The sequence below is a fragment of the Schistocerca gregaria genome, chromosome 3 (genome assembly GCF_023897955.1).
Source record: "Schistocerca gregaria isolate iqSchGreg1 chromosome 3, iqSchGreg1.2, whole genome shotgun sequence".
Lineage (NCBI taxonomy): Eukaryota > Metazoa > Arthropoda > Insecta > Orthoptera > Acrididae > Schistocerca > Schistocerca gregaria.
The window spans coordinates 314,463,381-314,488,891 of record NC_064922.1 but is presented as its reverse complement, the minus strand read 5'-3'; the positions used below and the strand labels follow the sequence as shown (position 1 = coordinate 314,488,891).

Here is a 25,511-nt window from a genome sequence, read left to right as displayed (position 1 = left end):
AACAAGCGCCTTAGATCGCTCGGCCACGCTACCTGCGCTACCTTCGGCCCCAGTGTTCCTAGCATTTGTAGAAACGGTGCACGCCACAGCTTCCTGCTCCGCTGTTCATCCAATCCGTCGCACCTCAAACCACTGCCCTTTTCGACTACAGAGAGCAGCGGACGTCTGCGCCTCACGGCCGCCGGCATTACGTGTTGGCGATGAAGTGGTAGTACAAACTTCGGACTGCGGAACACGAGTGAAAAATCAAGAAAGCACTGTGATTTCGAGTACTCGTGCACTATCGTCACTGCAACGGTAGCAAGGCAAAACTTTCAAAATTGCCGTGACCAGGATTCGAACCTGGGTTATTGCGGCCACAACGCAATGTCCTAACCACTAGACGATCACGGCCACGCACGCGCCCACGGAGGCAGCTGGCTGGAGTGCAAGTGGCGATACACAGCAAAGCCTAGGCCAAGGTGTACGCCACAGCAGTGTCAGACACGGTCTCCATCACGTGTATACGAGTAAATGAACGTGCCTGCGCTGTCAGGACACTAACTAGAGTGGTTAGCTACATTCACCTCCCTGGCAGTGTCTTGCAGTCCTCCAAGCCTCTTGACTATGGGTATGTGGCTCGATAACAAGTGAATAGACGCCGCATCTCTCTCGCCGTCAGGTGCAGCCGCGAATCATACTTAACGCAGCTTTGTGCACGCGTCAGCGTAGCGTCAGTCGAGCAAAGTCGAGACAAGTCGCATTAGAGGAGCAACAAAAACTCACGTTTCCGGTACCGGGAATCGAACCCGGGCCTCCTGGGTGAGAGCCAGGTATCCTAGCCACTAGACTACACCGGATAACGACGCCAGTGCTCTTCCTGCGAACGCAGCAACCAGCCACGATTAACTGACGACAACTGTAAGAAATACACTCTTTCACGTTATAGAACGGCATCCTGTGGACGCATTTCATGGAGACGAACGCCAGCAGTGACGAGAGCAAAAGGCGCCTACAAATCCTGTCGTTGCTCCACGTACTGTTCTACGACAATTCACGAAGCAGACGCTCACGCCTTGTTGTGCTGTTTCCTTTGCGGGCAGTGGGTGCAGCTGTCTTCGACGCAGGAAACATTACACGTTTAGCAGCTGTGGGGTTGGAACCCACGCTTCCGAAGTGACTGGTGCCTAAAACCAGCGCCTTAGACCGCTAGGCCACTCTACCTACACAACACGCGCGACACAGGAGCTGCGTCCTAGCCCACGACAACACACAGCAACGGCACAAAAATGAGACGTCAAAATTGGCAACGGTGGGATTCGAACCCACGCCTCCGAAGACACTGGTGCCTAAAACCAGCGCCTTAGACCGCTCGGCCACGTTACCGTTATAGCGCCGACGACAATACGTTTCCTTAGTACTACAAAGATCACTTCGAATTGAAATATCTCGGCAATCGCTGTAACATGTATTTCCTCTGCTCTCCCATTGGAAGCGTCTCTTTAGGCCATCCACAACAAGAAAATGCCGTGCCCGCCGTGTGGTAGCGGCGCCACTTGTCTGAAGCTGTCGTAGTTAAGGCGACAGCATCAAGAGACGTTTTCGTGCCGTGACCAGGTTTCGAACGCACGCGTCCGAAGAGACTGGTGCCTAAAACAAGCGCCTTAGATCGCTCGGCCACGCTACCTGCGCTACCTTCGGCCCCACTGTTCCTAGCATTTGTAGAAACGGTGCACGCCACAGCTTCCTGCTCCGCTGTTCATCCAATCCGTCGCACCTCAAACCACTGCCCTTTTCGACTACAGAGAGCAGCGGACGTCTGCGCCTCACGGCCGCCGGCATTACGTGTTGGCGATGAAGTGGTAGTACAAACTTCGGACTGCGGAACACGAGTGAAAAATCAAGAAAGCACTGTGATTTCGAGTACTCGTGCACTATCGTCACTGCAACGGTAGCAAGGCAAAACTTTCAAAATTGCCGTGACCAGGATTCGAACCTGGGTTATTGCGGCCACAACGCAATGTCCTAACCACTAGACGATCACGGCCACGCACGCGCCCACGGAGGCAGCTGGCTGGAGTGCAAGTGGCGATACACAGCAAAGCCTAGGCCAAGGTGTACGCCACAGCAGTGTCAGACACGGTCTCCATCACGTGTATACGAGTAAATGAACGTGCCTGCGCTGTCAGGACACTAACTAGAGTGGTTAGCTACATTCACCTCCCTGGCAGTGTCTTGCAGTCCTCCAAGCCTCTTGACTATGGGTATGTGGCTCGATAACAAGTGAATAGACGCCGCATCTCTCTCGCCGTCAGGTGCAGCCGCGAATCATACTTAACGCAGCTTTGTGCACGCGTCAGCGTAGCGTCAGTCGAGCAAAGTCGAGACAAGTCGCATTAGAGGAGCAACAAAAACTCACGTTTCCGGTACCGGGAATCGAACCCGGGCCTCCTGGGTGAGAGCCAGGTATCCTAGCCACTAGACTACACCGGATAACGACGCCAGTGCTCTTCCTGCGAACGCAGCAACCAGCCACGATTAACTGACGACAACTGTAAGAAATACACTCTTTCACGTTATAGAACGGCATCCTGTGGACGCATTTCATGGAGACGAACGCCAGCAGTGACGAGAGCAAAAGGCGCCTACAAATCCTGTCGTTGCTCCACGTACTGTTCTACGACAATTCACGAAGCAGACGCTCACGCCTTGTTGTGCTGTTTCCTTTGCGGGCAGTGGGTGCAGCTGTCTTCGACGCAGGAAACATTACACGTTTAGCAGCTGTGGGGTTGGAACCCACGCTTCCGAAGTGACTGGTGCCTAAAACCAGCGCCTTAGACCGCTAGGCCACTCTACCTACACAACACGCGCGACACAGGAGCTGCGTCCTAGCCCACGACAACACACAGCAACGGCACAAAAATGAGACGTCAAAATTGGCAACGGTGGGATTCGAACCCACGCCTCCGAAGACACTGGTGCCTAAAACCAGCGCCTTAGACCGCTCGGCCACGTTACCGTTATAGCGCCGACGACAATACGTTTCCTTAGTACTACAAAGATCACTTCGAATTGAAATATCTCGGCAATCGCTGTAACATGTATTTCCTCTGCTCTCCCATTGGAAGCGTCTCTTTAGGCCATCCACAACAAGAAAATGCCGTGCCCGCCGTGTGGTAGCGGCGCCACTTGTCTGAAGCTGTCGTAGTTAAGGCGACAGCATCAAGAGACGTTTTCGTGCCGTGACCAGGTTTCGAACGCACGCGTCCGAAGAGACTGGTGCCTAAAACAAGCGCCTTAGATCGCTCGGCCACGCTACCTGCGCTACCTTCGGCCCCAGTGTTCCTAGCATTTGTAGAAACGGTGCACGCCACAGCTTCCTGCTCCGCTGTTCATCCAATCCGTCGCACCTCAAACCACTGCCCTTTTCGACTACAGAGAGCAGCGGACGTCTGCGCCTCACGGCCGCCGGCATTACGTGTTGGCGATGAAGTGGTAGTACAAACTTCGGACTGCGGAACACGAGTGAAAAATCAAGAAAGCACTGTGATTTCGAGTACTCGTGCACTATCGTCACTGCAACGGTAGCAAGGCAAAACTTTCAAAATTGCCGTGACCAGGATTCGAACCTGGGTTATTGCGGCCACAACGCAATGTCCTAACCACTAGACGATCACGGCCACGCACGCGCCCACGGAGGCAGCTGGCTGGAGTGCAAGTGGCGATACACAGCAAAGCCTAGGCCAAGGTGTACGCCACAGCAGTGTCAGACACGGTCTCCATCACGTGTATACGAGTAAATGAACGTGCCTGCGCTGTCAGGACACTAACTAGAGTGGTTAGCTACATTCACCTCCCTGGCAGTGTCTTGCAGTCCTCCAAGCCTCTTGACTATGGGTATGTGGCTCGATAACAAGTGAATAGACGCCGCATCTCTCTCGCCGTCAGGTGCAGCCGCGAATCATACTTAACGCAGCTTTGTGCACGCGTCAGCGTAGCGTCAGTCGAGCAAAGTCGAGACAAGTCGCATTAGAGGAGCAACAAAAACTCACGTTTCCGGTACCGGGAATCGAACCCGGGCCTCCTGGGTGAGAGCCAGGTATCCTAGCCACTAGACTACACCGGATAACGACGCCAGTGCTCTTCCTGCGAACGCAGCAACCAGCCACGATTAACTGACGACAACTGTAAGAAATACACTCTTTCACGTTATAGAACGGCATCCTGTGGACGCATTTCATGGAGACGAACGCCAGCAGTGACGAGAGCAAAAGGCGCCTACAAATCCTGTCGTTGCTCCACGTACTGTTCTACGACAATTCACGAAGCAGACGCTCACGCCTTGTTGTGCTGTTTCCTTTGCGGGCAGTGGGTGCAGCTGTCTTCGACGCAGGAAACATTACACGTTTAGCAGCTGTGGGGTTGGAACCCACGCTTCCGAAGTGACTGGTGCCTAAAACCAGCGCCTTAGACCGCTAGGCCACTCTACCTACACAACACGCGCGACACAGGAGCTGCGTCCTAGCCCACGACAACACACAGCAACGGCACAAAAATGAGACGTCAAAATTGGCAACGGTGGGATTCGAACCCACGCCTCCGAAGACACTGGTGCCTAAAACCAGCGCCTTAGACCGCTCGGCCACGTTACCGTTATAGCGCCGACGACAATACGTTTCCTTAGTACTACAAAGATCACTTCGAATTGAAATATCTCGGCAATCGCTGTAACATGTATTTCCTCTGCTCTCCCATTGGAAGCGTCTCTTTAGGCCATCCACAACAAGAAAATGCCGTGCCCGCCGTGTGGTAGCGGCGCCACTTGTCTGAAGCTGTCGTAGTTAAGGCGACAGCATCAAGAGACGTTTTCGTGCCGTGACCAGGTTTCGAACGCACGCGTCCGAAGAGACTGGTGCCTAAAACAAGCGCCTTAGATCGCTCGGCCACGCTACCTGCGCTACCTTCGGCCCCAGTGTTCCTAGCATTTGTAGAAACGGTGCACGCCACAGCTTCCTGCTCCGCTGTTCATCCAATCCGTCGCACCTCAAACCACTGCCCTTTTCGACTACAGAGAGCAGCGGACGTCTGCGCCTCACGGCCGCCGGCATTACGTGTTGGCGATGAAGTGGTAGTACAAACTGCGGACTGCGGAACACGAGTGAAAAATCAAGAAAGCACTGTGATTTCGAGTACTCGTGCACTATCGTCACTGCAACGGTAGCAAGGCAAAACTTTCAAAATTGCCGTGACCAGGATTCGAACCTGGGTTATTGCGGCCACAACGCAATGTCCTAACCACTAGACGATCACGGCCACGCACGCGCCCACGGAGGCAGCTGGCTGGAGTGCAAGTGGCGATACACAGCAAAGCCTAGGCCAAGGTGTACGCCACAGCAGTGTCAGACACGGTCTCCATCACGTGTATACGAGTAAATGAACGTGCCTGCGCTGTCAGGACACTAACTAGAGTGGTTAGCTACATTCACCTCCCTGGCAGTGTCTTGCAGTCCTCCAAGCCTCTTGACTATGGGTATGTGGCTCGATAACAAGTGAATAGACGCCGCATCTCTCTCGCCGTCAGGTGCAGCCGCGAATCATACTTAACGCAGCTTTGTGCACGCGTCAGCGTAGCGTCAGTCGAGCAAAGTCGAGACAAGTCGCATTAGAGGAGCAACAAAAACTCACGTTTCCGGTACCGGGAATCGAACCCGGGCCTCCTGGGTGAGAGCCAGGTATCCTAGCCACTAGACTACACCGGATAACGACGCCAGTGCTCTTCCTGCGAACGCAGCAACCAGCCACGATTAACTGACGACAACTGTAAGAAATACACTCTTTCACGTTATAGAACGGCATCCTGTGGACGCATTTCATGGAGACGAACGCCAGCAGTGACGAGAGCAAAAGGCGCCTACAAATCCTGTCGTTGCTCCACGTACTGTTCTACGACAATTCACGAAGCAGACGCTCACGCCTTGTTGTGCTGTTTCCTTTGCGGGCAGTGGGTGCAGCTGTCTTCGACGCAGGAAACATTACACGTTTAGCAGCTGTGGGGTTGGAACCCACGCTTCCGAAGTGACTGGTGCCTAAAACCAGCGCCTTAGACCGCTAGGCCACTCTACCTACACAACACGCGCGACACAGGAGCTGCGTCCTAGCCCACGACAACACACAGCAACGGCACAAAAATGAGACGTCAAAATTGGCAACGGTGGGATTCGAACCCACGCCTCCGAAGACACTGGTGCCTAAAACCAGCGCCTTAGACCGCTCGGCCACGTTACCGTTATAGCGCCGACGACAATACGTTTCCTTAGTACTACAAAGATCACTTCGAATTGAAATATCTCGGCAATCGCTGTAACATGTATTTCCTCTGCTCTCCCATTGGAAGCGTCTCTTTAGGCCATCCACAACAAGAAAATGCCGTGCCCGCCGTGTGGTAGCGGCGCCACTTGTCTGAAGCTGTCGTAGTTAAGGCGACAGCATCAAGAGACGTTTTCGTGCCGTGACCAGGTTTCGAACGCACGCGTCCGAAGAGACTGGTGCCTAAAACAAGCGCCTTAGATCGCTCGGCCACGCTACCTGCGCTACCTTCGGCCCCAGTGTTCCTAGCATTTGTAGAAACGGTGCACGCCACAGCTTCCTGCTCCGCTGTTCATCCAATCCGTCGCACCTCAAACCACTGCCCTTTTCGACTACAGAGAGCAGCGGACGTCTGCGCCTCACGGCCGCCGGCATTACGTGTTGGCGATGAAGTGGTAGTACAAACTGCGGACTGCGGAACACGAGTGAAAAATCAAGAAAGCACTGTGATTTCGAGTACTCGTGCACTATCGTCACTGAAACGGTAGCAAGGCAAAACTTTCAAAATTGCCGTGACCAGGATTCGAACCTGGGTTATTGCGGCCACAACGCAATGTCCTAACCACTAGACGATCACGGCCACGCACGCGCCCACGGAGGCAGCTGGCTGGAGTGCAAGTGGCGATACACAGCAAAGCCTAGGCCAAGGTGTACGCCACAGCAGTGTCAGACACGGTCTCCATCACGTGTATACGAGTAAATGAACGTGCCTGCGCTGTCAGGACACTAACTAGAGTGGTTAGCTACATTCACCTCCCTGGCAGTGTCTTGCAGTCCTCCAAGCCTCTTGACTATGGGTATGTGGCTCGATAACAAGTGAATAGACGCCGCATCTCTCTCGCCGTCAGGTGCAGCCGCGAATCATACTTAACGCAGCTTTGTGCACGCGTCAGCGTAGCGTCAGTCGAGCAAAGTCGAGACAAGTCGCATTAGAGGAGCAACAAAAACTCACGTTTCCGGTACCGGGAATCGAACCCGGGCCTCCTGGGTGAGAGCCAGGTATCCTAGCCACTAGACTACACCGGATAACGACGCCAGTGCTCTTCCTGCGAACGCAGCAACCAGCCACGATTAACTGACGACAACTGTAAGAAATACACTCTTTCACGTTATAGAACGGCATCCTGTGGACGCATTTCATGGAGACGAACGCCAGCAGTGACGAGAGCAAAAGGCGCCTACAAATCCTGTCGTTGCTCCACGTACTGTTCTACGACAATTCACGAAGCAGACGCTCACGCCTTGTTGTGCTGTTTCCTTTGCGGGCAGTGGGTGCAGCTGTCTTCGACGCAGGAAACATTACACGTTTAGCAGCTGTGGGGTTGGAACCCACGCTTCCGAAGTGACTGGTGCCTAAAACCAGCGCCTTAGACCGCTAGGCCACTCTACCTACACAACACGCGCGACACAGGAGCTGCGTCCTAGCCCACGACAACACACAGCAACGGCACAAAAATGAGACGTCAAAATTGGCAACGGTGGGATTCGAACCCACGCCTCCGAAGACACTGGTGCCTAAAACCAGCGCCTTAGACCGCTCGGCCACGTTACCGTTATAGCGACGACGACAATACGTTTCCTTAGTACTACAAAGATCACTTCGAATTGAAATATCTCGGCAATCGCTGTAACATGTATTTCCTCTGCTCTCCCATTGGAAGCGTCTCTTTAGGCCATCCACAACAAGAAAATGCCGTGCCCGCCGTGTGGTAGCGGCGCCACTTGTCTGAAGCTGTCGTAGTTAAGGCGACAGCATCAAGAGACGTTTTCGTGCCGTGACCAGGTTTCGAACGCACGCGTCCGAAGAGACTGGTGCCTAAAACAAGCGCCTTAGATCGCTCGGCCACGCTACCTGCGCTACCTTCGGCCCCAGTGTTCCTAGCATTTGTAGAAACGGTGCACGCCACAGCTTCCTGCTCCGCTGTTCATCCAATCCGTCGCACCTCAAACCACTGCCCTTTTCGACTACAGAGAGCAGCGGACGTCTGCGCCTCACGGCCGCCGGCATTACGTGTTGGCGATGAAGTGGTAGTACAAACTGCGGACTGCGGAACACGAGTGAAAAATCAAGAAAGCACTGTGATTTCGAGTACTCGTGCACTATCGTCACTGCAACGGTAGCAAGGCAAAACTTTCAAAATTGCCGTGACCAGGATTCGAACCTGGGTTATTGCGGCCACAACGCAATGTCCTAACCACTAGACGATCACGGCCACGCACGCGCCCACGGAGGCAGCTGGCTGGAGTGCAAGTGGCGATACACAGCAAAGCCTAGGCCAAGGTGTACGCCACAGCAGTGTCAGACACGGTCTCCATCACGTGTATACGAGTAAATGAACGTGCCTGCGCTGTCAGGACACTAACTAGAGTGGTTAGCTACATTCACCTCCCTGGCAGTGTCTTGCAGTCCTCCAAGCCTCTTGACTATGGGTATGTGGCTCGATAACAAGTGAATAGACGCCGCATCTCTCTCGCCGTCAGGTGCAGCCGCGAATCATACTTAACGCAGCTTTGTGCACGCGTCAGCGTAGCGTCAGTCGAGCAAAGTCGAGACAAGTCGCATTAGAGGAGCAACAAAAACTCACGTTTCCGGTACCGGGAATCGAACCCGGGCCTCCTGGGTGAGAGCCAGGTATCCTAGCCACTAGACTACACCGGATAACGACGCCAGTGCTCTTCCTGCGAACGCAGCAACCAGCCACGATTAACTGACGACAACTGTAAGAAATACACTCTTTCACGTTATAGAACGGCATCCTCTGGACGCATTTCATGGAGACGAACGCCAGCAGTGACGAGAGCAAAAGGCGCCTACAAATCCTGTCGTTGCTCCACGTACTGTTCTACGACAATTCACGAAGCAGACGCTCACGCCTTGTTGTGCTGTTTCCTTTGCGGGCAGTGGGTGCAGCTGTCTTCGACGCAGGAAACATTACACGTTTAGCAGCTGTGGGGTTGGAACCCACGCTTCCGAAGTGACTGGTGCCTAAAACCAGCGCCTTAGACCGCTCGGCCACTCTACCTACACAACACGCGCGACACAGGAGCTGCGTCCTAGCCCACGACAACACACAGCAACGGCACAAAAATGAGACGTCAAAATTGGCAACGGTGGGATTCGAACCCACGCCTCCGAAGACACTGGTGCCTAAAACCAGCGCCTTAGACCGCTCGGCCACGTTACCGTTATAGCGCCGACGACAATACGTTTCCTTAGTACTACAAAGATCACTTCGAATTGAAATATCTCGGCAATCGCTGTAACATGTATTTCCTCTGCTCTCCCATTGGAAGCGTCTCTTTAGGCCATCCACAACAAGAAAATGCCGTGCCCGCCGTGTGGTAGCGGCGCCACTTGTCTGAAGCTGTCGTAGTTAAGGCGACAGCATCAAGAGACGTTTTCGTGCCGTGACCAGGTTTCGAACGCACGCGTCCGAAGAGACTGGTGCCTAAAACAAGCGCCTTAGATCGCTCGGCCACGCTACCTGCGCTACCTTCGGCCCCAGTGTTCCTAGCATTTGTAGAAACGGTGCACGCCACAGCTTCCTGCTCCGCTGTTCATCCAATCCGTCGCACCTCAAACCACTGCCCTTTTCGACTACAGAGAGCAGCGGACGTCTGCGCCTCACGGCCGCCGGCATTACGTGTTGGCGATGAAGTGGTAGTACAAACTGCGGACTGCGGAACACGAGTGAAAAATCAAGAAAGCACTGTGATTTCGAGTACTCGTGCACTATCGTCACTGCAACGGTAGCAAGGCAAAACTTTCAAAATTGCCGTGACCAGGATTCGAACCTGGGTTATTGCGGCCACAACGCAATGTCCTAACCACTAGACGATCACGGCCACGCACGCGCCCACGGAGGCAGCTGGCTGGAGTGCAAGTGGCGATACACAGCAAAGCCTAGGCCAAGGTGTACGCCACAGCAGTGTCAGACACGGTCTCCATCACGTGTATACGAGTAAATGAACGTGCCTGCGCTGTCAGGACACTAACTAGAGTGGTTAGCTACATTCACCTCCCTGGCAGTGTCTTGCAGTCCTCCAAGCCTCTTGACTATGGGTATGTGGCTCGATAACAAGTGAATAGACGCCGCATCTCTCTCGCCGTCAGGTGCAGCCGCGAATCATACTTAACGCAGCTTTGTGCACGCGTCAGCGTAGCGTCAGTCGAGCAAAGTCGAGACAAGTCGCATTAGAGGAGCAACAAAAACTCACGTTTCCGGTACCGGGAATCGAATTCGGGCCTCCTGGGTGAGAGCCAGGTATCCTAGCCACTAGACTACACCGGATAACGACGCCAGTGCTCTTCCTGCGAACGCAGCAACCAGCCACGATTAACTGACGACAACTGTAAGAAATACACTCTTTCACGTTATAGAACGGCATCCTGTGGACGCATTTCATGGAGACGAACGCCAGCAGTGACGAGAGCAAAAGGCGCCTACAAATCCTGTCGTTGCTCCACGTACTGTTCTACGACAATTCACGAAGCAGACGCTCACGCCTTGTTGTGCTGTTTCCTTTGCGGGCAGTGGGTGCAGCTGTCTTCGACGCAGGAAACATTACACGTTTAGCAGCTGTGGGGTTGGAACCCACGCTTCCGAAGTGACTGGTGCCTAAAACCAGCGCCTTAGACCGCTAGGCCACTCTACCTACACAACACGCGCGACACAGGAGCTGCGTCCTAGCCCACGACAACACACAGCAACGGCACAAAAATGAGACGTCAAAATTGGCAACGGTGGGATTCGAACCCACGCCTCCGAAGAGACTGGTGCCTAAAACCAGCGCCTTAGACCGCTCGGCCACGTTACCGTTATAGCGCCGACGACAATACGTTTCCTTAGTACTACAAAGATCACTTCGAATTGAAATATCTCGGCAATCGCTGTAACATGTATTTCCTCTGCTCTCCCATTGGAAGCGTCTCTTTAGGCCATCCACAACAAGAAAATGCCGTGCCCGCCGTGTGGTAGCGGCGCCACTTGTCTGAAGCTGTCGTAGTTAAGGCGACAGCATCAAGAGACGTTTTCGTGCCGTGACCAGGTTTCGAACGCACGCGTCCGAAGAGACTGGTGCCTAAAACAAGCGCCTTAGATCGCTCGGCCACGCTACCTGCGCTACCTTCGGCCCCAGTGTTCCTAGCATTTGTAGAAACGGTGCACGCCACAGCTTCCTGCTCCGCTGTTCATCCAATCCGTCGCACCTCAAACCACTGCCCTTTTCGACTACAGAGAGCAGCGGACGTCTGCGCCTCACGGCCGCCGGCATTACGTGTTGGCGATGAAGTGGTAGTACAAACTGCGGACTGCGGAACACGAGTGAAAAATCAAGAAAGCACTGTGATTTCGAGTACTCGTGCACTATCGTCACTGCAACGGTAGCAAGGCAAAACTTTCAAAATTGCCGTGACCAGGATTCGAACCTGGGTTATTGCGGCCACAACGCAATGTCCTAACCACTAGACGATCACGGCCACGCACGCGCCCACGGAGGCAGCTGGCTGGAGTGCAAGTGGCGATACACAGCAAAGCCTAGGCCAAGGTGTACGCCACAGCAGTGTCAGACACGGTCTCCATCACGTGTATACGAGTAAATGAACGTGCCTGCGCTGTCAGGACACTAACTAGAGTGGTTAGCTACATTCACCTCCCTGGCAGTGTCTTGCAGTCCTCCAAGCCTCTTGACTATGGGTATGTGGCTCGATAACAAGTGAATAGACGCCGCATCTCTCTCGCCGTCAGGTGCAGCCGCGAATCATACTTAACGCAGCTTTGTGCACGCGTCAGCGTAGCGTCAGTCGAGCAAAGTCGAGACAAGTCGCATTAGAGGAGCAACAAAAACTCACGTTTCCGGTACCGGGAATCGAACCCGGGCCTCCTGGGTGAGAGCCAGGTATCCTAGCCACTAGACTACACCGGATAACGACGCCAGTGCTCTTCCTGCGAACGCAGCAACCAGCCACGATTAACTGACGACAACTGTAAGAAATACACTCTTTCACGTTATAGAACGGCATCCTCTGGACGCATTTCATGGAGACGAACGCCAGCAGTGACGAGAGCAAAAGGCGCCTACAAATCCTGTCGTTGCTCCACGTACTGTTCTACGACAATTCACGAAGCAGACGCTCACGCCTTGTTGTGCTGTTTCCTTTGCGGGCAGTGGGTGCAGCTGTCTTCGACGCAGGAAACATTACACGTTTAGCAGCTGTGGGGTTGGAACCCACGCTTCCGAAGTGACTGGTGCCTAAAACCAGCGCCTTAGACCGCTAGGCCACTCTACCTACACAACACGCGCGACACAGGAGCTGCGTCCTAGCCCACGACAACACACAGCAACGGCACAAAAATGAGACGTCAAAATTGGCAACGGTGGGATTCGAACCCACGCCTCCGAAGAGACTGGTGCCTAAAACCAGCGCCTTAGACCGCTCGGCCACGTTACCGTTATAGCGCCGACGACAATACGTTTCCTTAGTACTACAAAGATCACTTCGAATTGAAATATCTCGGCAATCGCTGTAACATGTATTTCCTCTGCTCTCCCATTGGAAGCGTCTCTTTAGGCCATCCACAACAAGAAAATGCCGTGCCCGCCGTGTGGTAGCGGCGCCACTTGTCTGAAGCTGTCGTAGTTAAGGCGACAGCATCAAGAGACGTTTTCGTGCCGTGACCAGGTTTCGAACGCACGCGTCCGAAGAGACTGGTGCCTAAAACAAGCGCCTTAGATCGCTCGGCCACGCTACCTGCGCTACCTTCGGCCCCAGTGTTCCTAGCATTTGTAGAAACGGTGCACGCCACAGCTTCCTGCTCCGCTGTTCATCCAATCCGTCGCACCTCAAACCACTGCCCTTTTCGACTACAGAGAGCAGCGGACGTCTGCGCCTCACGGCCGCCGGCATTACGTGTTGGCGATGAAGTGGTAGTACAAACTGCGGACTGCGGAACACGAGTGAAAAATCAAGAAAGCACTGTGATTTCGAGTACTCGTGCACTATCGTCACTGCAACGGTAGCAAGGCAAAACTTTCAAAATTGCCGTGACCAGGATTCGAACCTGGGTTATTGCGGCCACAACGCAATGTCCTAACCACTAGACGATCACGGCCACGCACGCGCCCACGGAGGCAGCTGGCTGGAGTGCAAGTGGCGATACACAGCAAAGCCTAGGCCAAGGTGTACGCCACAGCAGTGTCAGACACGGTCTCCATCACGTGTATACGAGTAAATGAACGTGCCTGCGCTGTCAGGACACTAACTAGAGTGGTTAGCTACATTCACCTCCCTGGCAGTGTCTTGCAGTCCTCCAAGCCTCTTGACTATGGGTATGTGGCTCGATAACAAGTGAATAGACGCCGCATCTCTCTCGCCGTCAGGTGCAGCCGCGAATCATACTTAACGCAGCTTTGTGCACGCGTCAGCGTAGCGTCAGTCGAGCAAAGTCGAGACAAGTCGCATTAGAGGAGCAACAAAAACTCACGTTTCCGGTACCGGGAATCGAACCCGGGCCTCCTGGGTGAGAGCCAGGTATCCTAGCCACTAGACTACACCGGATAACGACGCCAGTGCTCTTCCTGCGAACGCAGCAACCAGCCACGATTAACTGACGACAACTGTAAGAAATACACTCTTTCACGTTATAGAACGGCATCCTGTGGACGCATTTCATGGAGACGAACGCCAGCAGTGACGAGAGCAAAAGGCGCCTACAAATCCTGTCGTTGCTCCACGTACTGTTCTACGACAATTCACGAAGCAGACGCTCACGCCTTGTTGTGCTGTTTCCTTTGCGGGCAGTGGGTGCAGCTGTCTTCGACGCAGGAAACATTACACGTTTAGCAGCTGTGGGGTTGGAACCCACGCTTCCGAAGTGACTGGTGCCTAAAACCAGCGCCTTAGACCGCTAGGCCACTCTACCTACACAACACGCGCGACACAGGAGCTGCGTCCTAGCCCACGACAACACACAGCAACGGCACAAAAATGAGACGTCAAAATTGGCAACGGTGGGATTCGAACCCACGCCTCCGAAGAGACTGGTGCCTAAAACCAGCGCCTTAGACCGCTCGGCCACGTTACCGTTATAGCGCCGACGACAATACGTTTCCTTAGTACTACAAAGATCACTTCGAATTGAAATATCTCGGCAATCGCTGTAACATGTATTTCCTCTGCTCTCCCATTGGAAGCGTCTCTTTAGGCCATCCACAACAAGAAAATGCCGTGCCCGCCGTGTGGTAGCGGCGCCACTTGTCTGAAGCTGTCGTAGTTAAGGCGACAGCATCAAGAGACGTTTTCGTGCCGTGACCAGGTTTCGAACGCACGCGTCCGAAGAGACTGGTGCCTAAAACAAGCGCCTTAGATCGCTCGGCCACGCTACCTGCGCTACCTTCGGCCCCAGTGTTCCTAGCATTTGTAGAAACGGTGCACGCCACAGCTTCCTGCTCCGCTGTTCATCCAATCCGTCGCACCTCAAACCACTGCCCTTTTCGACTACAGAGAGCAGCGGACGTCTGCGCCTCACGGCCGCCGGCATTACGTGTTGGCGATGAAGTGGTAGTACAAACTGCGGACTGCGGAACACGAGTGAAAAATCAAGAAAGCACTGTGATTTCGAGTACTCGTGCACTATCGTCACTGCAACGGTAGCAAGGCAAAACTTTCAAAATTGCCGTGACCAGGATTCGAACCTGGGTTATTGCGGCCACAACGCAATGTCCTAACCACTAGACGATCACGGCCACGCACGCGCCCACGGAGGCAGCTGGCTGGAGTGCAAGTGGCGATACACAGCAAAGCCTAGGCCAAGGTGTACGCCACAGCAGTGTCAGACACGGTCTCCATCACGTGTATACGAGTAAATGAACGTGCCTGCGCTGTCAGGACACTAACTAGAGTGGTTAGCTACATTCACCTCCCTGGCAGTGTCTTGCAGTCCTCCAAGCCTCTTGACTATGGGTATGTGGCTCGATAACAAGTGAATAGACGCCGCATCTCTCTCGCCGTCAGGTGCAGCCGCGAATCATACTTAACGCAGCTTTGTGCACGCGTCAGCGTAGCGTCAGTCGAGCAAAGTCGAGACAAGTCGCATTAGAGGAGCAACAAAAACTCACGTTTCCGGTACCGGGAATCGAACCCGGGCCTCCTGGGTGAGAGCCAGGTATCCTAGCCACTAGACTACACCGGATAACGACGCCAGTGCTCTTCCTGCGAACGCAGCAACCAGCCACGATTAACTGACGACAACTGTAAGAAATACACTCTTTCACGTTATAGAACGGCATCCTGTGGACGCATTTCATGGAGACGAACGCCAGCAGTGACGAGAGCAAAAGGCGCCTACAAATCCTGTCGTTGCTCCACGTACTGTTCTACGACAATTCACGAAGCAGACGCTCACGCCTTGTTGTGCTGTTTCCTTTGCGGGCAGTGGGTGCAGCTGTCTTCGACGCAGGAAACATTACACGTTTAGCAGCTGTGGGGTTGGAACCCACGCTTCCGAAGTGACTGGTGCCTAAAACCAGCGCCTTAGACCGCTCGGCCACTCTACCTACACAACACGCGCGACACAGGAGCTGCGTCCTAGCCCACGACAACACACAGCAACGGCACAAAAATGAGACGTCAAAATTGGCAACGGTGGGATTCGAACCCACGCCTCCGAAGACACTGGTGCCTAAAACCAGCGCCTTAGACCGCTCGGCCACGTTACCGTTATAGCGCCGACGACAATACGTTTCCTTAGTACTACAAAGATCACTTCGAATTGAAATATCTCGGCAATCGCTGTAACATGTATTTCCTCTGCTCTCCCATTGGAAGCGTCTCTTTAGGCCATCCACAACAAGAAAATGCCGTGCCCGCCGTGTGGTAGCGGCGCCACTTGTCTGAAGCTGTCGTAGTTAAGGCGACAGCATCAAGAGACGTTTTCGTGCCGTGACCAGGTTTCGAACGCACGCGTCCGAAGAGACTGGTGCCTAAAACAAGCGCCTTAGATCGCTCGGCCACGCTACCTGCGCTACCTTCGGCCCCAGTGTTCCTAGCATTTGTAGAAACGGTGCACGCCACAGCTTCCTGCTCCGCTGTTCATCCAATCCGTCGCACCTCAAACCACTGCCCTTTTCGACTACAGAGAGCAGCGGACGTCTGCGCCTCACGGCCGCCGGCATTACGTGTTGGCGATGAAGTGGTAGTACAAACTGCGGACTGCGGAACACGAGTGAAAAATCAAGAAAGCACTGTGATTTCGAGTACTCGTGCACTATCGTCACTGCAACGGTAGCAAGGCAAAACTTTCAAAATTGCCGTGACCAGGATTCGAACCTGGGTTATTGCGGCCACAACGCAATGTCCTAACCACTAGACGATCACGGCCACGCACGCGCCCACGGAGGCAGCTGGCTGGAGTGCAAGTGGCGATACACAGCAAAGCCTAGGCCAAGGTGTACGCCACAGCAGTGTCAGACACGGTCTCCATCACGTGTATACGAGTAAATGAACGTGCCTGCGCTGTCAGGACACTAACTAGAGTGGTTAGCTACATTCACCTCCCTGGCAGTGTCTTGCAGTCCTCCAAGCCTCTTGACTATGGGTATGTGGCTCGATAACAAGTGAATAGACGCCGCATCTCTCTCGCCGTCAGGTGCAGCCGCGAATCATACTTAACGCAGCTTTGTGCACGCGTCAGCGTAGCGTCAGTCGAGCAAAGTCGAGACAAGTCGCATTAGAGGAGCAACAAAAACTCACGTTTCCGGTACCGGGAATCGAACCCGGGCCTCCTGGGTGAGAGCCAGGTATCCTAGCCACTAGACTACACCGGATAACGACGCCAGTGCTCTTCCTGCGAACGCAGCAACCAGCCACGATTAACTGACGACAACTGTAAGAAATACACTCTTTCACGTTATAGAACGGCATCCTGTGGACGCATTTCATGGAGACGAACGCCAGCAGTGACGAGAGCAAAAGGCGCCTACAAATCCTGTCGTTGCTCCACGTACTGTTCTACGACAATTCACGAAGCAGACGCTCACGCCTTGTTGTGCTGTTTCCTTTGCGGGCAGTGGGTGCAGCTGTCTTCGACGCAGGAAACATTACACGTTTAGCAGCTGTGGGGTTGGAACCCACGCTTCCGAAGTGACTGGTGCCTAAAACCAGCGCCTTAGACCGCTCGGCCACTCTACCTACACAACACGCGCGACACAGGAGCTGCGTCCTAGCCCACGACAACACACAGCAACGGCACAAAAATGAGACGTCAAAATTGGCAACGGTGGGATTCGAACCCACGCCTCCGAAGACACTGGTGCCTAAAACCAGCGCCTTAGACCGCTCGGCCACGTTACCGTTATAGCGCCGACGACAATACGTTTCCTTAGTACTACAAAGATCACTTCGAATTGAAATATCTCGGCAATCGCTGTAACATGTATTTCCTCTGCTCTCCCATTGGAAGCGTCTCTTTAGGCCATCCACAACAAGAAAATGCCGTGCCCGCCGTGTGGTAGCGGCGCCACTTGTCTGAAGCTGTCGTAGTTAAGGCGACAGCATCAAGAGACGTTTTCGTGCCGTGACCAGGTTTCGAACGCACGCGTCCGAAGAGACTGGTGCCTAAAACAAGCGCCTTAGATCGCTCGGCCACGCTACCTGCGCTACCTTCGGCCCCAGTGTTCCTAGCATTTGTAGAAACGGTGCACGCCACAGCTTCCTGCTCCGCTGTTCATCCAATCCGTCGCACCTCAAACCACTGCCCTTTTCGACTACAGAGAGCAGCGGACGTCTGCGCCTCACGGCCGCCGGCATTACGTGTTGGCGATGAAGTGGTAGTACAAACTGCGGACTGCGGAACACGAGTGAAAAATCAAGAAAGCACTGTGATTTCGAGTACTCGTGCACTATCGTCACTGCAACGGTAGCAAGGCAAAACTTTCAAAATTGCCGTGACCAGGATTCGAACCTGGGTTATTGCGGCCACAACGCAATGTCCTAACCACTAGACGATCACGGCCACGCACGCGCCCACGGAGGCAGCTGGCTGGAGTGCAAGTGGCGATACACAGCAAAGCCTAGGCCAAGGTGTACGCCACAGCAGTGTCAGACACGGTCTCCATCACGTGTATACGAGTAAATGAACGTGCCTGCGCTGTCAGGACACTAACTAGAGTGGTTAGCTACATTCACCTCCCTGGCAGTGTCTTGCAGTCCTCCAAGCCTCTTGACTATGGGTATGTGGCTCGATAACAAGTGAATAGACGCCGCATCTCTCTCGCCGTCAGGTGCAGCCGCGAATCATACTTAACGCAGCTTTGTGCACGCGTCAGCGTAGCGTCAGTCGAGCAAAGTCGAGACAAGTCGCATTAGAGGAGCAACAAAAACTCACGTTTCCGGTACCGGGAATCGAACCCGGGCCTCCTGGGTGAGAGCCAGGTATCCTAGCCACTAGACTACACCGGATAACGACGCCAGTGCTCTTCCTGCGAACGCAGCAACCAGCCACGATTAACTGACGACAACTGTAAGAAATACACTCTTTCACGTTATAGAACGGCATCCTGTGGACGCATTTCATGGAGACGAACGCCAGCAGTGACGAGAGCAAAAGGCGCCTACAAATCCTGTCGTTGCTCCACGTACTGTTCTACGACAATTCACGAAGCAGACGCTCACGCCTTGTTGTGCTGTTTCCTTTGCGGGCAGTGGGTGCAGCTGTCTTCGACGCAGGAAACATTACACGTTTAGCAGCTGTGGGGTTGGAACCCACGCTTCCGAAGTGACTGGTGCCTAAAACCAGCGCCTTAGACCGCTCGGCCACTCTACCTACACAACACGCGCGACACAGGAGCTGCGTCCTAGCCCACGACAACACACAGCAACGGCACAAAAATGAGACGTCAAAATTGGCAACGGTGTGATTCGAACCCACGCCTCCGAAGACACTGGTGCCTAAAACCAGCGCCTTAGACCGCTCGGCCACGTTACCGTTATAGCGCCGACGACAATACGTTTCCTTAGTACTACAAAGATCACTTCGAATTGAAATATCTCGGCAATCGCTGTAACATGTATTTCCTCTGCTCTCCCATTGGAAGCGTCTCTTTAGGCCATCCACAACAAGAAAATGCCGTGCCCGCCGTGTGGTAGCGGCGCCACTTGTCTGAAGCTGTCGTAGTTAAGGCGACAGCATCAAGAGACGTTTTCGTGCCGTGACCAGGTTTCGAACGCACGCGTCCGAAGAGACTGGTGCCTAAAACAAGCGCCTTAGATCGCTCGGCCACGCTACCTGCGCTACCTTCGGCCCCAGTGTTCCTAGCATTTGTAGAAACGGTGCACGCCACAGCTTCCTGCTCCGCTGTTCATCCAATCCGTCGCACCTCAAACCACTGCCCTTTTCGACTACAGAGAGCAGCGGACGTCTGCGCCTCACGGCCGCCGGCATTACGTGTTGGCGATGAAGTGGTAGTACAAACTGCGGACTGCGGAACACGAGTGAAAAATCAAGAAAGCACTGTGATTTCGAGTACTCGTGCACTATCGTCACTGCAACGGTAGCAAGGCAAAACTTTCAAAATTGCCGTGACCAGGATTCGAACCTGGGTTATTGCGGCCACAACGCAATGTCCTAACCACTAGACGATCACGGCCACGCACGCGCCCACGGAGGCAGCTGGCTGGAGTGCAAGTGGCGATACACAGCAAAGCCTAGGCCAAGGTGTACGCCACAGCAGTGTCAGACACGGTCTCCATCACGTGTATACGAGTAAATGAACGTGCCTGCGCTGTCAGGACACTAACTAGAGTGGTTAGCTACATTCACCTCCCTGGCAGTGTCTTGCAGTCCTCCAAGCCTCTTGACTATGGGTATGTGGCTCGATAACAAGTGAATAGACGCCGCATCTCTCTCGCCGTCAGGTGCAGCCGCGAATCATACTTAACGCAGCTTTGTGCACGCGTCAGCGTAGCGTCAGTCGAGCAAAGTCGAGACAAGTCGCATTAGAGGAGCAACAAAAACTCACGTTTCCGGTACCGGGAATCGAACCCGGGCCTCCTGGGTGAGAGCCAGGTATCCTAGCCACTAGACTACACCGGATAACGACGCCAGTGCTCTTCCTGCGAACGCAGCAACCAGCCACGATTAACTGACGACAACTGTAAGAAATACACTCTTTCACGTTATAGAACGGCATCCTGTGGACGCATTTCATGGAGACGAACGCCAGCAGTGACGAGAGCAAAAGGCGCCTACAAATCCTGTCGTTGCTCCACGTACTGTTCTACGACAATTCACGAAGCAGACGCTCACGCCTTGTTGTGCTGTTTCCTTTGCGGGCAGTGGGTGCAGCTGCCTTCGACGCAGGAAACATTACACGTTTAGCAGCTGTGGGGTTGGAACCCACGCTTCCGAAGTGACTGGTGCCTAAAACCAGCGCCTTAGACCGCTCGGCCACTCTACCTACACAACACGCGCGACACAGGAGCTGCGTCCTAGCCCACGACAACACACAGCAACGGCACAAAAATGAGACGTCAAAATTGGCAACGGTGTGATTCGAACCCACGCCTCCGAAGACACTGGTGCCTAAAACCAGCGCCTTAGACCGCTCGGCCACGTTACCGTTATAGCGCCGACGACAATACGTTTCCTTAGTACTACAAAGATCACTTCGAATTGAAATATCTCGGCAATCGCTGTAACATGTATTTCCTCTGCTCTCCCATTGGAAGCGTCTCTTTAGGCCATCCACAACAAGAAAATGCCGTGCCCACCGTGTGGTAGCGGCGCCACTTGTCTGAAGCTGTCGTAGTTAAGGCGACAGCATCAAGAGACGTTTTCGTGCCGTGACCAGGTTTCGAACGCACGCGTCCGAAGAGACTGGTGCCTAAAACAAGCGCCTTAGATCGCTCGGCCACGCTACCTGCGCTACCTTCGGCCCCAGTGTTCCTAGCATTTGTAGAAACGGTGCACGCCACAGCTTCCTGCTCCGCTGTTCATCCAATCCGTCGCACCTCAAACCACTGCCCTTTTCGACTACAGAGAGCAGCGGACGTCTGCGCCTCACGGCCGCCGGCATTACGTGTTGGCGATGAAGTGGTAGTACAAACTGCGGACTGCGGAACACGAGTGAAAAATCAAGAAAGCACTGTGATTTCGAGTACTCGTGCACTATCGTCACTGCAACGGTAGCAAGGCAAAACTTTCAAAATTGCCGTGACCAGGATTCGAACCTGGGTTATTGCGGCCACAACGCAATGTCCTAACCACTAGACGATCACGGCCACGCACGCGCCCACGGAGGCAGCTGGCTGGAGTGCAAGTGGCGATACACAGCAAAGCCTAGGCCAAGGTGTACGCCACAGCAGTGTCAGACACGGTCTCCATCACGTGTATACGAGTAAATGAACGTGCCTGCGCTGTCAGGACACTAACTAGAGTGGTTAGCTACATTCACCTCCCTGGCAGTGTCTTGCAGTCCTCCAAGCCTCTTGACTATGGGTATGTGGCTCGATAACAAGTGAATAGACGCCGCATCTCTCTCGCCGTCAGGTGCAGCCGCGAATCATACTTAACGCAGCTTTGTGCACGCGTCAGCGTAGCGTCAGTCGAGCAAAGTCGAGACAAGTCGCATTAGAGGAGCAACAAAAACTCACGTTTCCGGTACCGGGAATCGAACCCGGGCCTCCTGGGTGAGAGCCAGGTATCCTAGCCACTAGACTACACCGGATAACGACGCCAGTGCTCTTCCTGCGAACGCAGCAACCAGCCACGATTAACTGACGACAACTGTAAGAAATACACTCTTTCACGTTATAGAACGGCATCCTGTGGACGCATTTCATGGAGACGAACGCCAGCAGTGACGAGAGCAAAAGGCGCCTACAAATCCTGTCGTTGCTCCACGTACTGTTCTACGACAATTCACGAAGCAGACGCTCACGCCTTGTTGTGCTGTTTCCTTTGCGGGCAGTGGGTGCAGCTGTCTTCGACGCAGGAAACATTACACGTTTAGCAGCTGTGGGGTTGGAACCCACGCTTCCGAAGTGACTGGTGCCTAAAACCAGCGCCTTAGACCGCTCGGCCACTCTACCTACACAACACGCGCGACACAGGAGCTGCGTCCTAGCCCACGACAACACACAGCAACGGCACAAAAATGAGACGTCAAAATTGGCAACGGTGGGATTCGAACCCACGCCTCCGAAGACACTGGTGCCTAAAACCAGCGCCTTAGACCGCTCGGCCACGTTACCGTTATAGCGCCGACGACAATACGTTTCCTTAGTACTACAAAGATCACTTCGAATTGAAATATCTCGGCAATCGCTGTAACATGTATTTCCTCTGCTCTCCCATTGGAAGCGTCTCTTTAGGCCATCCACAACAAGAAAATGCCGTGCCCGCCGTGTGGTAGCGGCGCCACTTGTCTGAAGCTGTCGTAGTTAAGGCGACAGCATCAAGAGACGTTTTCGTGCCGTGACCAGGTTTCGAACGCACGCGTCCGAAGAGACTGGTGCCTAAAACAAGCGCCTTAGATCGCTCGGCCACGCTACCTGCGCTACCTTCGGCCCCAGTGTTCCTAGCATTTGTAGAAACGGTGCACGCCACAGCTTCCTGCTCCGCTGTTCATCCAATCCGTCGCACCTCAAACCACTGCCCTTTTCGACTACAGAGAGCAGCGGACGTCTGCGCCTCACGGCCGCCGGCATTACGTGTTGGCGATGAAGTGGTAGTACAAACTGCGGACTGCGGAACACGAGTGAAAAATCAAGAAAGCACTGTGATTTCGAGTACTCGTGCACTATCGTCACTGCAACGGTAGCAAGGCAAAACTTTCAAAATTGCCGTGACCAGGATTCGAACCTGGGTTATTGCGGCCACAACGCAATGTCCTAACCACTAGACGATCACGGCCACGCACGCGCCCACGGAGGCAGCTGGCTGGAGTGCAAGTGGCGATACACAGCAAAGCCTAGGCCAAGGTGTACGCCACAGCAGTGTCAGACACGGTCTCCATCACGTGTATACGAGTAAATGAACGTGCCTGCGCTGTCAGGACACTAACTAGAGTGGTTAGCTACATTCACCTCCCTGGCAGTGTCTTGCAGTCCTCCAAGCCTCTTGACTATGGGTATGTGGCTCGATAACAAGTGAATAGACGCCGCATCTCTCTCGCCGTCAGGTGCAGCCGCGAATCATACTTAACGCAGCTTTGTGCACGCGTCAGCGTAGCGTCAGTCGAGCAAAGTCGAGACAAGTCGCATTAGAGGAGCAACAAAAACTCACGTTTCCGGTACCGGGAATCGAACCCGGGCCTCCTGGGTGAGAGCCAGGTATCCTAGCCACTAGACTACACCGGATAACGACGCCAGTGCTCTTCCTGCGAACGCAGCAACCAGCCACGATTAACTGACGACAACTGTAAGAAATACACTCTTTCACGTTATAGAACGGCATCCTGTGGACGCATTTCATGGAGACGAACGCCAGCAGTGACGAGAGCAAAAGGCGCCTACAAATCCTGTCGTTGCTCCACGTACTGTTCTACGACAATTCACGAAGCAGACGCTCACGCCTTGTTGTGCTGTTTCCTTTGCGGGCAGTGGGTGCAGCTGTCTTCGACGCAGGAAACATTACACGTTTAGCAGCTGTGGGGTTGGAACCCACGCTTCCGAAGTGACTGGTGCCTAAAACCAGCGCCTTAGACCGCTCGGCCACTCTACCTACACAACACGCGCGACACAGGAGCTGCGTCCTAGCCCACGACAACACACAGCAACGGCACAAAAATGAGACGTCAAAATTGGCAACGGTGGGATTCGAACCCACGCCTCCGAAGACACTGGTGCCTAAAACCAGCGCCTTAGACCGCTCGGCCACGTTACCGTTATAGCGCCGACGACAATACGTTTCCTTAGTACTACAAAGATCACTTCGAATTGAAATATCTCGGCAATCGCTGTAACATGTATTTCCTCTGCTCTCCCATTGGAAGCGTCTCTTTAGGCCATCCACAACAAGAAAATGCCGTGCCCGCCGTGTGGTAGCGGCGCCACTTGTCTGAAGCTGTCGTAGTTAAGGCGACAGCATCAAGAGACGTTTTCGTGCCGTGACCAGGTTTCGAACGCACGCGTCCGAAGAGACTGGTGCCTAAAACAAGCGCCTTAGATCGCTCGGCCACGCTACCTGCGCTACCTTCGGCCCCACTGTTCCTAGCATTTGTAGAAACGGTGCACGCCACAGCTTCCTGCTCCGCTGTTCATCCAATCCGTCGCACCTCAAACCACTGCCCTTTTCGACTACAGAGAGCAGCGGACGTCTGCGCCTCACGGCCGCCGGCATTACGTGTTGGCGATGAAGTGGTAGTACAAACTGCGGACTGCGGAACACGAGTGAAAAATCAAGAAAGCACTGTGATTTCGAGTACTCGTGCACTATCGTCACTGCAACGGTAGCAAGGCAAAACTTTCAAAATTGCCGTGACCAGGATTCGAACCTGGGTTATTGCGGCCACAACGCAATGTCCTAACCACTAGACGATCACGGCCACGCACGCGCCCACGGAGGCAGCTGGCTGGAGTGCAAGTGGCGATACACAGCAAAGCCTAGGCCAAGGTGTACGCCACAGCAGTGTCAGACACGGTCTCCATCACGTGTATACGAGTAAATGAACGTGCCTGCGCTGTCAGGACACTAACTAGAGTGGTTAGCTACATTCACCTCCCTGGCAGTGTCTTGCAGTCCTCCAAGCCTCTTGACTATGGGTATGTGGCTCGATAACAAGTGAATAGACGCCGCATCTCTCTCGCCGTCAGGTGCAGCCGCGAATCATACTTAACGCAGCTTTGTGCACGCGTCAGCGTAGCGTCAGTCGAGCAAAGTCGAGACAAGTCGCATTAGAGGAGCAACAAAAACTCACGTTTCCGGTACCGGGAATCGAACCCGGGCCTCCTGGGTGAGAGCCAGGTATCCTAGCCACTAGACTACACCGGATAACGACGCCAGTGCTCTTCCTGCGAACGCAGCAACCAGCCACGATTAACTGACGACAACTGTAAGAAATACACTCTTTCACGTTATAGAACGGCATCCTGTGGACGCATTTCATGGAGACGAACGCCAGCAGTGACGAGAGCAAAAGGCGCCTACAAATCCTGTCGTTGCTCCACG

General features: G+C 54.0%; 47 non-coding genes across 47 annotated transcripts; all 47 read right to left on the bottom strand.

Moving 5' to 3' along the window:
- Positions 1–321: 321 nt before the first annotated feature.
- Positions 322–393, bottom strand: Trnah-gug (transfer RNA histidin (anticodon GUG)). Its single transcript has one exon. It is a non-coding gene; the product is annotated as a tRNA-His (tRNA).
- Positions 394–767: 374 nt separating this feature from the next.
- On the bottom strand, positions 768–839 carry Trnae-cuc (transfer RNA glutamic acid (anticodon CUC)). The gene has a single exon. It is a non-coding gene; the product is annotated as a tRNA-Glu (tRNA).
- Positions 840–1,283: 444 nt separating this feature from the next.
- Trnal-uag (transfer RNA leucine (anticodon UAG)) lies at positions 1,284–1,365 on the bottom strand. Its single transcript has one exon. It is a non-coding gene; the product is annotated as a tRNA-Leu (tRNA).
- A 589-nt stretch (positions 1,366–1,954) lies between these two features.
- Positions 1,955–2,026, bottom strand: Trnah-gug (transfer RNA histidin (anticodon GUG)). The gene has a single exon. It is a non-coding gene; the product is annotated as a tRNA-His (tRNA).
- A 374-nt stretch (positions 2,027–2,400) lies between these two features.
- Trnae-cuc (transfer RNA glutamic acid (anticodon CUC)) lies at positions 2,401–2,472 on the bottom strand. The gene has a single exon. It is a non-coding gene; the product is annotated as a tRNA-Glu (tRNA).
- Positions 2,473–2,916: 444 nt separating this feature from the next.
- Trnal-uag (transfer RNA leucine (anticodon UAG)) lies at positions 2,917–2,998 on the bottom strand. Its single transcript has one exon. It is a non-coding gene; the product is annotated as a tRNA-Leu (tRNA).
- A 589-nt stretch (positions 2,999–3,587) lies between these two features.
- On the bottom strand, positions 3,588–3,659 carry Trnah-gug (transfer RNA histidin (anticodon GUG)). The gene has a single exon. It is a non-coding gene; the product is annotated as a tRNA-His (tRNA).
- A 374-nt stretch (positions 3,660–4,033) lies between these two features.
- On the bottom strand, positions 4,034–4,105 carry Trnae-cuc (transfer RNA glutamic acid (anticodon CUC)). The gene has a single exon. It is a non-coding gene; the product is annotated as a tRNA-Glu (tRNA).
- A 444-nt stretch (positions 4,106–4,549) lies between these two features.
- On the bottom strand, positions 4,550–4,631 carry Trnal-uag (transfer RNA leucine (anticodon UAG)). The gene has a single exon. It is a non-coding gene; the product is annotated as a tRNA-Leu (tRNA).
- A 589-nt stretch (positions 4,632–5,220) lies between these two features.
- On the bottom strand, positions 5,221–5,292 carry Trnah-gug (transfer RNA histidin (anticodon GUG)). Its single transcript has one exon. It is a non-coding gene; the product is annotated as a tRNA-His (tRNA).
- Positions 5,293–5,666: 374 nt separating this feature from the next.
- Trnae-cuc (transfer RNA glutamic acid (anticodon CUC)) lies at positions 5,667–5,738 on the bottom strand. The gene has a single exon. It is a non-coding gene; the product is annotated as a tRNA-Glu (tRNA).
- A 444-nt stretch (positions 5,739–6,182) lies between these two features.
- Trnal-uag (transfer RNA leucine (anticodon UAG)) lies at positions 6,183–6,264 on the bottom strand. The gene has a single exon. It is a non-coding gene; the product is annotated as a tRNA-Leu (tRNA).
- A 589-nt stretch (positions 6,265–6,853) lies between these two features.
- Trnah-gug (transfer RNA histidin (anticodon GUG)) lies at positions 6,854–6,925 on the bottom strand. Its single transcript has one exon. It is a non-coding gene; the product is annotated as a tRNA-His (tRNA).
- Positions 6,926–7,299: 374 nt separating this feature from the next.
- Trnae-cuc (transfer RNA glutamic acid (anticodon CUC)) lies at positions 7,300–7,371 on the bottom strand. The gene has a single exon. It is a non-coding gene; the product is annotated as a tRNA-Glu (tRNA).
- Positions 7,372–7,815: 444 nt separating this feature from the next.
- Trnal-uag (transfer RNA leucine (anticodon UAG)) lies at positions 7,816–7,897 on the bottom strand. The gene has a single exon. It is a non-coding gene; the product is annotated as a tRNA-Leu (tRNA).
- Positions 7,898–8,486: 589 nt separating this feature from the next.
- Positions 8,487–8,558, bottom strand: Trnah-gug (transfer RNA histidin (anticodon GUG)). The gene has a single exon. It is a non-coding gene; the product is annotated as a tRNA-His (tRNA).
- A 374-nt stretch (positions 8,559–8,932) lies between these two features.
- Trnae-cuc (transfer RNA glutamic acid (anticodon CUC)) lies at positions 8,933–9,004 on the bottom strand. Its single transcript has one exon. It is a non-coding gene; the product is annotated as a tRNA-Glu (tRNA).
- Positions 9,005–9,448: 444 nt separating this feature from the next.
- On the bottom strand, positions 9,449–9,530 carry Trnal-uag (transfer RNA leucine (anticodon UAG)). The gene has a single exon. It is a non-coding gene; the product is annotated as a tRNA-Leu (tRNA).
- Positions 9,531–10,119: 589 nt separating this feature from the next.
- Trnah-gug (transfer RNA histidin (anticodon GUG)) lies at positions 10,120–10,191 on the bottom strand. Its single transcript has one exon. It is a non-coding gene; the product is annotated as a tRNA-His (tRNA).
- Positions 10,192–10,565: 374 nt separating this feature from the next.
- On the bottom strand, positions 10,566–10,637 carry Trnae-cuc (transfer RNA glutamic acid (anticodon CUC)). Its single transcript has one exon. It is a non-coding gene; the product is annotated as a tRNA-Glu (tRNA).
- A 444-nt stretch (positions 10,638–11,081) lies between these two features.
- On the bottom strand, positions 11,082–11,163 carry Trnal-uag (transfer RNA leucine (anticodon UAG)). Its single transcript has one exon. It is a non-coding gene; the product is annotated as a tRNA-Leu (tRNA).
- Positions 11,164–11,752: 589 nt separating this feature from the next.
- Positions 11,753–11,824, bottom strand: Trnah-gug (transfer RNA histidin (anticodon GUG)). The gene has a single exon. It is a non-coding gene; the product is annotated as a tRNA-His (tRNA).
- A 374-nt stretch (positions 11,825–12,198) lies between these two features.
- Trnae-cuc (transfer RNA glutamic acid (anticodon CUC)) lies at positions 12,199–12,270 on the bottom strand. The gene has a single exon. It is a non-coding gene; the product is annotated as a tRNA-Glu (tRNA).
- Positions 12,271–12,714: 444 nt separating this feature from the next.
- Trnal-uag (transfer RNA leucine (anticodon UAG)) lies at positions 12,715–12,796 on the bottom strand. Its single transcript has one exon. It is a non-coding gene; the product is annotated as a tRNA-Leu (tRNA).
- Positions 12,797–13,385: 589 nt separating this feature from the next.
- Trnah-gug (transfer RNA histidin (anticodon GUG)) lies at positions 13,386–13,457 on the bottom strand. The gene has a single exon. It is a non-coding gene; the product is annotated as a tRNA-His (tRNA).
- Positions 13,458–13,831: 374 nt separating this feature from the next.
- Trnae-cuc (transfer RNA glutamic acid (anticodon CUC)) lies at positions 13,832–13,903 on the bottom strand. Its single transcript has one exon. It is a non-coding gene; the product is annotated as a tRNA-Glu (tRNA).
- Positions 13,904–14,347: 444 nt separating this feature from the next.
- Positions 14,348–14,429, bottom strand: Trnal-uag (transfer RNA leucine (anticodon UAG)). The gene has a single exon. It is a non-coding gene; the product is annotated as a tRNA-Leu (tRNA).
- Positions 14,430–15,018: 589 nt separating this feature from the next.
- On the bottom strand, positions 15,019–15,090 carry Trnah-gug (transfer RNA histidin (anticodon GUG)). Its single transcript has one exon. It is a non-coding gene; the product is annotated as a tRNA-His (tRNA).
- Positions 15,091–15,464: 374 nt separating this feature from the next.
- Positions 15,465–15,536, bottom strand: Trnae-cuc (transfer RNA glutamic acid (anticodon CUC)). The gene has a single exon. It is a non-coding gene; the product is annotated as a tRNA-Glu (tRNA).
- Positions 15,537–15,980: 444 nt separating this feature from the next.
- Trnal-uag (transfer RNA leucine (anticodon UAG)) lies at positions 15,981–16,062 on the bottom strand. Its single transcript has one exon. It is a non-coding gene; the product is annotated as a tRNA-Leu (tRNA).
- Positions 16,063–16,651: 589 nt separating this feature from the next.
- Positions 16,652–16,723, bottom strand: Trnah-gug (transfer RNA histidin (anticodon GUG)). Its single transcript has one exon. It is a non-coding gene; the product is annotated as a tRNA-His (tRNA).
- Positions 16,724–17,097: 374 nt separating this feature from the next.
- Positions 17,098–17,169, bottom strand: Trnae-cuc (transfer RNA glutamic acid (anticodon CUC)). Its single transcript has one exon. It is a non-coding gene; the product is annotated as a tRNA-Glu (tRNA).
- Positions 17,170–17,613: 444 nt separating this feature from the next.
- On the bottom strand, positions 17,614–17,695 carry Trnal-uag (transfer RNA leucine (anticodon UAG)). The gene has a single exon. It is a non-coding gene; the product is annotated as a tRNA-Leu (tRNA).
- A 589-nt stretch (positions 17,696–18,284) lies between these two features.
- Trnah-gug (transfer RNA histidin (anticodon GUG)) lies at positions 18,285–18,356 on the bottom strand. The gene has a single exon. It is a non-coding gene; the product is annotated as a tRNA-His (tRNA).
- A 374-nt stretch (positions 18,357–18,730) lies between these two features.
- Positions 18,731–18,802, bottom strand: Trnae-cuc (transfer RNA glutamic acid (anticodon CUC)). The gene has a single exon. It is a non-coding gene; the product is annotated as a tRNA-Glu (tRNA).
- A 444-nt stretch (positions 18,803–19,246) lies between these two features.
- On the bottom strand, positions 19,247–19,328 carry Trnal-uag (transfer RNA leucine (anticodon UAG)). Its single transcript has one exon. It is a non-coding gene; the product is annotated as a tRNA-Leu (tRNA).
- Positions 19,329–19,917: 589 nt separating this feature from the next.
- Trnah-gug (transfer RNA histidin (anticodon GUG)) lies at positions 19,918–19,989 on the bottom strand. The gene has a single exon. It is a non-coding gene; the product is annotated as a tRNA-His (tRNA).
- Positions 19,990–20,363: 374 nt separating this feature from the next.
- On the bottom strand, positions 20,364–20,435 carry Trnae-cuc (transfer RNA glutamic acid (anticodon CUC)). Its single transcript has one exon. It is a non-coding gene; the product is annotated as a tRNA-Glu (tRNA).
- Positions 20,436–20,879: 444 nt separating this feature from the next.
- Trnal-uag (transfer RNA leucine (anticodon UAG)) lies at positions 20,880–20,961 on the bottom strand. Its single transcript has one exon. It is a non-coding gene; the product is annotated as a tRNA-Leu (tRNA).
- A 589-nt stretch (positions 20,962–21,550) lies between these two features.
- Positions 21,551–21,622, bottom strand: Trnah-gug (transfer RNA histidin (anticodon GUG)). The gene has a single exon. It is a non-coding gene; the product is annotated as a tRNA-His (tRNA).
- Positions 21,623–21,996: 374 nt separating this feature from the next.
- On the bottom strand, positions 21,997–22,068 carry Trnae-cuc (transfer RNA glutamic acid (anticodon CUC)). Its single transcript has one exon. It is a non-coding gene; the product is annotated as a tRNA-Glu (tRNA).
- A 444-nt stretch (positions 22,069–22,512) lies between these two features.
- Trnal-uag (transfer RNA leucine (anticodon UAG)) lies at positions 22,513–22,594 on the bottom strand. The gene has a single exon. It is a non-coding gene; the product is annotated as a tRNA-Leu (tRNA).
- Positions 22,595–23,183: 589 nt separating this feature from the next.
- Positions 23,184–23,255, bottom strand: Trnah-gug (transfer RNA histidin (anticodon GUG)). Its single transcript has one exon. It is a non-coding gene; the product is annotated as a tRNA-His (tRNA).
- A 374-nt stretch (positions 23,256–23,629) lies between these two features.
- Trnae-cuc (transfer RNA glutamic acid (anticodon CUC)) lies at positions 23,630–23,701 on the bottom strand. The gene has a single exon. It is a non-coding gene; the product is annotated as a tRNA-Glu (tRNA).
- Positions 23,702–24,145: 444 nt separating this feature from the next.
- Trnal-uag (transfer RNA leucine (anticodon UAG)) lies at positions 24,146–24,227 on the bottom strand. Its single transcript has one exon. It is a non-coding gene; the product is annotated as a tRNA-Leu (tRNA).
- Positions 24,228–24,816: 589 nt separating this feature from the next.
- On the bottom strand, positions 24,817–24,888 carry Trnah-gug (transfer RNA histidin (anticodon GUG)). Its single transcript has one exon. It is a non-coding gene; the product is annotated as a tRNA-His (tRNA).
- A 374-nt stretch (positions 24,889–25,262) lies between these two features.
- Trnae-cuc (transfer RNA glutamic acid (anticodon CUC)) lies at positions 25,263–25,334 on the bottom strand. Its single transcript has one exon. It is a non-coding gene; the product is annotated as a tRNA-Glu (tRNA).
- Positions 25,335–25,511: the final 177 nt, after the last annotated feature.